Here is a 10,357-nt window from a genome sequence, read left to right on the forward strand (position 1 = left end):
AGATTATCTATATCAATTTATATTTATTTATTGTCTCAACATATTGTTTATTTATTAATTATTTATTTTGTTTATAGGCTTCCTGGATTATTCATCTTTATTTATTTACATATTTATTTTATTGGCACCCCATTGTACTTATTTACTCACTTATTAACATTTATTTGCTCACGGAATACTTCTACTCACTAACACTACTTGTGTCTATTCATTTTTTAAATGTTACCTGGCAGTGTTTGACTATCACAGAAATAATAGACTGAGTTTGTATAGACTGTCTGAAATTCCTACACCAACTCCCATATATACATGGTGTTAATAATAAGATTTAATCAGTCTTAACACTAGAACTATAAATCTCTATTTTGTATTTAATCTGTATGAGGTTTATTTGAACCACTTTATATATATTCAACTACTTTTGCCTATGTACATAATTTCTGATTACATTTTGTGAATATATTTTACATTTAAAATTTAGAGTAAATGCTTTGTGTGAAAATGTTTTAAAACTGTATAATGTTTCAAATGTATGTAGTTACATTATTTAAAACCTTCATGAGTATAATAATGATAATAAATAATTTTTGTGTTTATGGAAAGCTGTATTTAAAACATTTGGCTTATACTACTTCAGATTTTAAATGTATAGAATATAGGAAAAGAATAAATTATTTTTGTTGTTAAAATATTTATCATTATGTAGGATTCATTGTGTTGGTATGATAGTTAAAGTTGAATTACCTGAACATAGTGTTAACAAAGGCCTCTTTTAATATATATATATAATATAAAAAATATTATGTGTGTATATTATACCATGGTGTCAATACAGTCTTTTTAGCTACTAAATTAGGTGTATAACTCAAATATAAGCATATAAAAATGTTACTGTTTTTTGTAAAGTGTATGCCATATAAAAGGCATGTACCTTCATTTTATTTTTCTGGTCACTGAGATTTGTGATACAATTTATTTCTCTAAATGATCTAGATATTTCAGAATTGCATAGTTCTGTATTTATCTGACACATGTCAAAAATTAACTTTGTAAGTAATAAGCTATTTTTCATATCAAACAAGTGGTAATTCTAGAAATACTGAGACTTAGAAATTATAAGCTTATAAATATATTGTAAATACTATTGCATATTATAATTAATATGATAAACTGATAGCTTATAGAGGGGATCATGGAGCTCACAGTTTTCATAATTGTTTGAATGATAGAGGAGAAAGATATAAACACTATGCATTTACTCTCTTCTCATAGTAGGACAGTTGACCATTACATGTGAGTTGCACATCAAAAACTGACATGGCAGGTAATTCAGTTGGCTTCTTGAGCAATAATGAGCCTACTGATGCACCTCTTCTACTTTTCTCGTAAACTTTCATGAAGATTTTGTACTACCTCTTGGAACACTGCAAAGTTTTGTATGTGTTTCCTTGTTGCATGACAATATTCAAGACAACTTTGTAAATAGTCAAATACAAAATTTTAACATCTAGTCTTTCTAGATGTACAGAGTGTCACAGGGTATAATTTTGTAAATACATCATTGTAAACTGTCATTGCATCCACTAAATTTCTGGGAATGAAATCTTTAAATTTGAGGTTTTTTCCACTTTTGTGTTCATTATTTGTTAGGGGAGTGAGTTCTTTTTTTTTTTTTAAGAATATTTAAATTTAACTTTGGCTACATATCTCAAGAAAAATCTTCATTAACCATAGGATAAGTAAGGTTTTTATTGTACAATTAAGAATGCAAATTATAATTGTGTGGTTGTATTAATGATAGGCCATTATATAAATATACCTTGCTAGTCATTATAGGAAAAAACTCTTAGAGTTACTTCTACCTCTATGCATTAATATTTATATATATTTACATTGCATGACAGCATTCAAGACAAGTTGTAAATAACTGGTAAATATTTCCATTTGAAAAATCCATTTTGTAGATATACATTCTTAACAAAATATAAGCTGTGAATATTTCATTGTAAACTAGCATTAAAATTATTCCAGCAAATGTTTTTTTCAATGCAATAGATCAGTACTACTCAGTATAAAAATATTTCTAAGTTGTTCCTCATTGAGAGAAGAATAAGCTAGGTCTTATTTTTACTTGGAGAAAAATTAAAGAAAAGAATTAGATACTTTTTATCTTCTAGAAGAAAGATGAACAGTAAAAAAAAATTAATTTAATTGAACAAAATGTTTTCTTGCCTATTTAATCTAGGCACATTTGCTTATTTATATCTACAATTATCTTAAAATCATAACATCTTATTTTATAGTAGTATATAAACTACTTAATATTTGTCTTTTGTGTGTTTATACATTAGTATACCCACTTTACAAATCATAAAATTAACATTCTAGTTCTAATTCAGATGATTTGGCAATCTCAATGCTATTGCTAGACACATTTTGTGTTAACGAAGAGCCTATATCTTTGTTTATTTATGTGTTTACACATCTTTATTTATCCATGTATTTATACATCTTTAGTATATAAAATGTTAAAACTTGTTTAAATTTTGTATATTTTTTTCTAGGATTATTAAAGGTAAACATCTAGTGTTCTCTCTAATGTATTGTAAGAAAAATTAGCCTATATGACATTAAAGGCATTGTACATTATGGAGTTGGGCATGATGAGGAACACTTATACCCGCACCTGCCAAGATTATACTCGGCTACATACCCAGTTTGAGGCCAGCCTTGGATCATAAGACCCTTTGTCAGAAGATATGAAAGAAAAAAACCTGAATACCTCCCTACAGAACCAGGAATTACAAGACTGTAATTTTTTTTTGAAATTTTGGAGTTGGCCTCTAAGATTTTTATCATTTCTTACTCTGAAAAATTTAATTGTTGAATATAAAAATAGCAAAATGCCAGATCTGTCAATGAACAGATCATAAGGATTGTAGCTTAAAGTGAATGTAATTTAATGCTTATAATATCCTTTCTCTGTAGAAATGTATGTTTGTTGAATTTTAATTGAAGAAAAGTACAATTTACCTACATGTAGATATATTTTAGTTCTTCCAATTAAAGTTGGTAATTAAGAAAATGTTAATTACACATAGGTAATATCAGTCTGACAGTTAATACTTCTATATTACAATGTATGTTATTTTACAGTAATGATTGAAGATTTGTTCAAGTGATTTAGTATATTCATGCTTGGAAATTGCTACATGAGAACATCTAGAACGAATGAACAATTTATACAAACAGAAAACATGTTCAGGAAGAACATTAAAGTTTTAACACTCCAAAATAGAAAGTAATAAGACCTCTTCTATCTGCCTTTGTATTTTATGAGGGCCTTTGCAAATAAGCAGCTAAACAACAAGAAAGAGACAATTTATGGCTGTACCTTTGTCAACATCATGGGAGTGCTGGGTTGCCATATCCAACTTTCTATTCCTAGCAGCCCTTATGAATGGTTTTTGAACATTTTTGTGAAGAATTTTAGACACTCCAGCACCTTATGTGTCAACAATGAGTATTGCATTATCCAATGATAAAAAGAAGATGAAAATTCACGTGAGTATTAAACTGATTATATCTTGAGTGATGAACCTATGAGTGAAATGTATTAAATAAAAAATGTTTTAAAGAGAAAACTTTTATAATGCCATGGTATCCTAATGTGTATAGAAAGTTTTTGGTATGTCACATTTGGGATAAATTGTAAGTTTTAGTATTACATTTTTGTTCTTGGAATATAACCCAGGGTCTGAAGCATGGTAAAGTACATGATGAACCACTAAACTACCTTTGCAGTCATTCTATGTAATTTTTATATACATGAAGAATATATTATTCCTTCATTGTATATGTTTGTTATGCTTTAGGGATGCATAAATCCTACAAAAATTACTAGGAGAACTTTAGTGATACCATTTAAATAGAAATTGAGAGTGGTAGAGAGATGGCTCAACTGTTAAAAGCACTTACCATTCTTTCAGACTGGAGCTCTGTCCCCAGCAGCTATCTGTGTCTGTAACTCCAGAGCCTAGGGAATCTAAAATATCTCTGAATCAGGCATCTGCCATCACATGCATATATCCATACAGGCACATACACATGAACTAAAAATAAAAATAACATGCTGGAGTCAAAGCTTGTTGAGACCATGAACTATATTTCCGCAGGACTTCAATTATATTTGTAGCACGCAAACACATATTACTCATCATTGTGTATCTGATGCCTATGGACTCTTGCTGCTCCAACACATAACAAGTGGGAACTGGATTAAAATATTTAAAATTGCTATTAGATATGAGTTTTGGCCCTGAGAACAGAATAATGCTCCTAATACTTGCTTCATAAACAACATGCTTTTTTTCCAGGTCATTATGATGACAGACTCATTAAACCTACCATGATAGCAACTTATGGAGTCTACAAAAATTTACTAAAGTGAACTGCAAAATATAGGTAAAAAATGATTTCAATTTTATTAACTTAGGTTTGTTTTTATGTATTTGAATTTTCTGAATTAAACAATTTTTTTCCCAGTGATTGGTATGGAATCTGTGGCTCCCATATACAAAACTAAGCACACTATGAGTAAGTTGCAAGTGCAGCTTTGAATTAACTTTTTTATAAATCTTTGAGATGGTTTCAAACTCTATCTAGCTGAGCATGGACATCTACTTATGATTCCTTTGTACCAGGACTAGAGATGTGCACCCTCATGCCTGTTTTATGCAGTTATAGGAATTATAGTCAGTGCTTTATGTCTGGCCTCACAGTACAGTGAACATTCTACAATGGTGGGGAGAGCATGATGCTGATGGTCACATTAGTGACCACATAGTCAGAAATCAAAGGAATTCTGATAGGGATAATGAATGGAGAAAATAGGTTCATATATGCTTATTTGAAAGTGTATTTATCAAAGTATCAAGGACAATGAAAATTAAATAAACTCTAATACAGAAAACTGACATGCTCAGTACTATTATTTGTGGTTTAAGAATAAGAAATACCTGTTTTTTATATCAAAATAAAATAAGATGTACTTTGATATAACTAATGGTTCTGAATTTTTTCCTTTGTGCTTTTAGGTGATCACCAAAATCATTGTTTCTACAAACTTCATAATGGTAAAAAGATCTCAGGTGTCTGTGTGACTAGTCTTATTGATCATTAAAATTGAACCCAGCTAATTGGATGGAGACTGAAATGTCTTTGAAGAAAATATTTTAAAAATATTTAAAGACTTTCATTGATTTTGTTGGACTAACTCAAGAAATGGAGACACAACCACATGGATATGATGGAACTGACATTGGCTTCATCACAGTGTTTTCATAAGTATGAAGTGCTTCTCATGATAATGACTTCATCTTAATCTTGAAGCTGATTTGAAGTAAATTAGAACTGATTATAAATTTCCTTTTCAAATGGTTTAACTGTGTAGCACAGTCTGACATTTGAACTTACTTCGCCTCAGCTGCCTTTGTGGTGAGATTATTGAAATGGACCATAAGCTAACTTAGAACAGTGTTGTATGAAGCTTTATATTACATTCATCCTAATTTTAACATACAGTGTTAACCAAAGTTTGTGAAATTCTCTGGTATATTTTGGAGTGTTGTTTCATACATATTTGTAAATGCATCTTACTTACATGAGTCGAAATAATAGCTTTACATTTTCTATGTACTAATTATGTTTATATGGAAATATGAAGCTTACAGAGAGTTCAGAGTAATTTGTATTGCTTTTTCATGTATCATGGCAAATTATAACAAATCTACAGTTTAGTCAATGCCCTAGTATGAATTCGTGGATTTGAATATTATTAGTTAATAAATTATTAAAATTACAAACACTTTAGTTTATAGTACACTTGTAATTACTGATAATGTACTATTATAAACTATTTATTTAATATTATTGAATCATCATGCTATTTATTTCTATTTGCTGTTCTGTTTGAGTTTCCATGCTGAGTATCTGTTACTTATTTATAAACCCATTTGTGTGTCAATTGAAATACTATGTGTTTTCTATTTATTTTGTTTTAATACTAGCTTGTACATAACTTATTCATTGAAATACAATCATGTTCTCTCATATCTTTGGAGTCTTGATTTTTTTCTTTTGCAAGCATGTTTATGTTCATATCATACTTTGCTGTGTTGTCTCCCTAATTTTTCATCAGAGATTTTTCTATTTCTTTTGCTGATAATTGATATTCTAGAATATTAAATAATAAAATTATTTACATTGAATTATACTGACTGTTCTTAAAATCTAGCATATAGAATACTGTCATAATTTTGCTGCATGCCTGTTTGCTTTCTCTTATTAACTTGTTAATTACTGGTGATTTATAATGTCTTACCTGTTCTATTGAGTTCAGCCTCCTTTCTCTTCTTTTTCAGAGTATTCCCTGTATGTAGTCAAATTTTTCCTCAGAGTTGATGCTTACAATTATTTGTCAAGTTGGAAAAAATGCACTTTTAATCTCATTTGCACCTCATTTAATAGATTAAGTAGGAGAGAATAGATATCTTTAAAATTGAGTCTTCCTATACATCCTCAAGGTATGTTTTCTATTTGTAACTAAATGTTTCAGACCTGTGCATTCCATAAATTTCATTAATATAATGCCTCATAACCATTTCAATGTGATTTATGGTATATGAAATTCTTTTTCACATCCTTTCCCAATAGTTTCCATTAAATGTCAAAAATTCCTACTATCATTTGATCATGAAAATATGAATTGGATAGTACTTCTATAATATATACAAGTATGAAGTACTGTTGTTAGATTCTCCTGTAGATAATGTTACATACTAAAGGCTTTTCTACAAATTCAGTGTTGGCTTTAATTTTTTGAATTAATATTTTTCATACTTGCCCTTTAAATGATCACTTGTTTAAAATAAACATGTGCCACAGGCTAGCCAGAACCTCATTATAGTGTAGTTCATGTTAGACTTGAACGTTCAGGAATCTTCCTACCTATGTATCTCCCATAAATAGTAGTTAACATTTCTAAATATTTTATTGCTGGGCCTGGAGAATCTACTCATTACCTAATGCACTAGCAGACCATGTTCCATTCCCAGCACCCATCTTATTTATTGGTCCTACAGTTGTCTTTAACTACAGCTCCATAGGTATCTATTTCCGTGTCTTGTGAGGAATGTGGATTTATGTTCACATACCTTACAATCAGGGTTTGTACTTGAGCAAAGACACTCTACATCACTTAGGAATAACACTTAAATACTCAGGGAGTATAGTGTTGCATAAATAATGGAACATTGATTTGCCCTGCCTTTAAATTCTAAATCCTGTGCAGTTACCTCCTGCCTCTGAATTCATTGGAATAGCAGCCACACTTCATCCCCCAAACATTTCTCTGTTCTTTCCATACTTGAGCTCTTAAATTCTTAAAATTCCCTTTTCCCTTTATGTTTTCTGAACCATGGAAGGAGTGATATTGGTACCTAGCATCCAAAAAGCACATAACACAACACATTTTCCAGATGTGCATGCCATAGTTGTACCATTAGGCCCATTGTATTTGGCAGTCTGGTTTGTAGCTGGCGTTGTTTACAGCTTTGTAAGATCATGGATGAATTTTACCACGTAGCACTTTCTACACTAAGAAAGCTAGCCAGCAGAGAGGAATGTTCAAATCAGTCTTTGCTTAATGTATTATGTCCTGAGCCCAAAACATTACCTGCTGTAGGGTGTCATCGAATTTTGGTTGGCAACCAAGAACGGTGGCAAAGGCCTGTTTGATTTTATTGTCTTGGAGTCTCCTTGACAACATCATTTTATGTCAAGCATTAGGATTTTTGTTTAAATATGTGGTTTCTGGGAGCAGCAGAATCTATGCATGTAGGATATCACAGATTCATTGAAATAAATCTACCATTCTACTATCCTATGACATGTTAATGTCCTTGGATAGACACATTCTACCTTCCAGACTTCTCCAGACATTTATACTTTATATATACTTTATGTTTGATGAAGTCCTTTGAGTATATTCCAAGGCATGGTATTGTTTGGTCACAAGGGAGTTCTGTTTTTTTAACCCTTTTCAGGAAATTTGCACACCTTGATTACATTAGTGTCTGAATCAGATTACTCTGACCATGTTCAACTTTCCCCACAACTTTCTTATCATTTGTCTTCATAGTAGTAATTATTATGGTGTAAGTTGGAAACTCAATGTAGTTTTAATTTTCACATTCCTAAAGTCTAGGAGTACTGACCACTTCAAAAACTACCTCAGTCCTGTGCCATATTTTTGATATGGCTGTTTCTTTTAAACTGTTTATATTCTAAAGAGTAATCATGGTGAAGATTTTCTGCCATTATGTTAGCTTCATTTTTACTTATTGAACAATTTCTTTTGGTGTGTGAATGTGCCTCTAAAATTCTTACTAAAATTTTCATTTCCAGTTTTTCCTCCAGTTTAGATTTTCATTACTGATTCCTTTTCTACTTTCATGTCATATCTCAGTACATACTATTGTCTGTTTTGTAGGCTCCAATAGAGACATACAGTCCTGGCTGTTATTGATATTCTTTTATGCTGGTGTTTAGGTATCTGAGTTTGAACTGCCTGTAATTTTTGGTGCTGTTAATTGGTCTTTTCTTTTTTGGCTGGATAATCTGATCCTTGCTTTTTATTTACTATTCTGTTTATTATGAGAATGTGGGGTCTATGGGTTGCCTGGTAGGAGATGCTTCTGAGATCCTGCCTGGTATGGTCATGAGGTTCTAGGTAGAATGTTTTTCTAGGATTTGGGGGAGCTGGGTGATGGCTTTGAAGGGTTGTGGTCCACAAGGGAGAAGAAAGCAGGTTGTGCCACCAGGATCTGTATAGACAGCCTGGGAAGGCTGTCAGAAAGGAAGATAATCTGATACTTAGGGATAAGACTTGGGAATTATAGATGAGAGGAAGAGATCATATACTTGGGTCCCTGGCCAGTGTGACCATCAGGTTTCCTGTGAGTACTTATGTGCATTGGGGCCTGAGACAGATGACAATTTTTAAATTTTTTTAATGATGTTTTTATTTATACTTTGAATTTAAAAATACAGTGATTTTGCTCATTAATCCCCTCACCAACATTCCTAGACAACCAATTTTATGATTATTCTCTTTTAATTCTCTCCCTCTCCTCTTCCTTCTCCTCTCTCTCCATCCAACTATTAATAGTAAAAGAAAAACATCAATTCCAGTTTGTGTCAACTAACTTCTTCTGGGCTTGAGGCCTACATTATTAGACTTTGGTCAAATGTGGGAGACCAGCTCCCACATTTTACTGCAGGATACTCTTGAGTGAGGGATAAAAGATTTAGATTGGAGGATAGAGGGGAGAGAACATATAGAAACAGAGGAGAGCCTTGGGAGGGACTGGATCCTTATCTGCAGGCCCCTTCTAAAGGGCTGTTTATAGGAATACAAAGGAGTGGAGTAAAAAGACTCCCCCCAGCACAGCCAAGTGCAGACCCTTTCCAATCACCTAGTAACTATGGTCATGATCAAGCCATCCTCTAATTCAGGTCTGCTGGGTAAAGCAAGCTCAGATCTCACGAGGAAACCTTTGTGGGCCTCCACAATTTCCCCTCTTGATATAAAAAAGAGGGCCTCCCAGGCCCCTCAGATAGATTGTGCCTGCTTTCTTTGGCTCCCAGCCTCTGACAAGAGGGAGTACAGAGCTTACCTCAACTCTGGCCCAGGTCCCTACTATGAGCTTGCAAACATCCACAGCGATCTCTTTATTGTAATGGGTCTAAGGTGATTATAGCAGTCTTAGCTGCACCAAGCCCTTTTCCTGCATCAAAACTAACAGATGTTCAATAAAACTTTCACGAGACAGACTATTTTGATTCCTAGGAGAAAATAGTCATTTCAAACCAATTCAGAGTATCCACACACGTAAACAAATAGCTATGCTAATTATAAAAACACTTTTACAAACTAACTCGATTGTGGGAGGTTTATCCCTATGTGGGAGGTCTATCCCTTTATAAACAAACAAAGTGAAAACTTCTAGGAAGACAGAAAAGCTCCCCTAATTATGACATCTTGACTTAAGTTTTTCAGGGGCTACTGCTATCATAAAGTTATAGCCAAATGAATGGAAGCACATGAATTATGAATCAAAGGCTGTGGAGCCCCCAGCTGGATCAGGCCCTCTGGATAAGTGAGACAAATGAATAGCTTGAACTGTTTGGGAGGCATCCAGGCAGTGGGACCAGGACCTGTCCTTAGTGCATGAGCTGGCTGTTTGGAACCTTGAGCTTACACAGGGATACTTTGCTCAGCCTGGAAGGAGGGGAC

General features: G+C 32.5%; 1 long non-coding RNA gene across 1 annotated transcript; it reads left to right on the forward strand.

Annotated features, from left to right (window-relative positions):
* The first annotated feature begins 200 nt into the window (after positions 1–200).
* LOC118575019 lies at positions 201–6,087 on the forward strand. Its single transcript, XR_004943837.1, has 3 exons — positions 201–3,564; positions 4,377–4,464; positions 5,097–6,087. It is a non-coding gene; the product is annotated as an uncharacterized LOC118575019 (long non-coding RNA).
* Positions 6,088–10,357: the final 4,270 nt, after the last annotated feature.

This window comes from Onychomys torridus, unplaced genomic scaffold (genome assembly GCF_903995425.1).
Source record: "Onychomys torridus unplaced genomic scaffold, mOncTor1.1, whole genome shotgun sequence".
In the NCBI taxonomy this organism is placed as follows: Eukaryota; Metazoa; Chordata; class Mammalia; order Rodentia; family Cricetidae; genus Onychomys; species Onychomys torridus.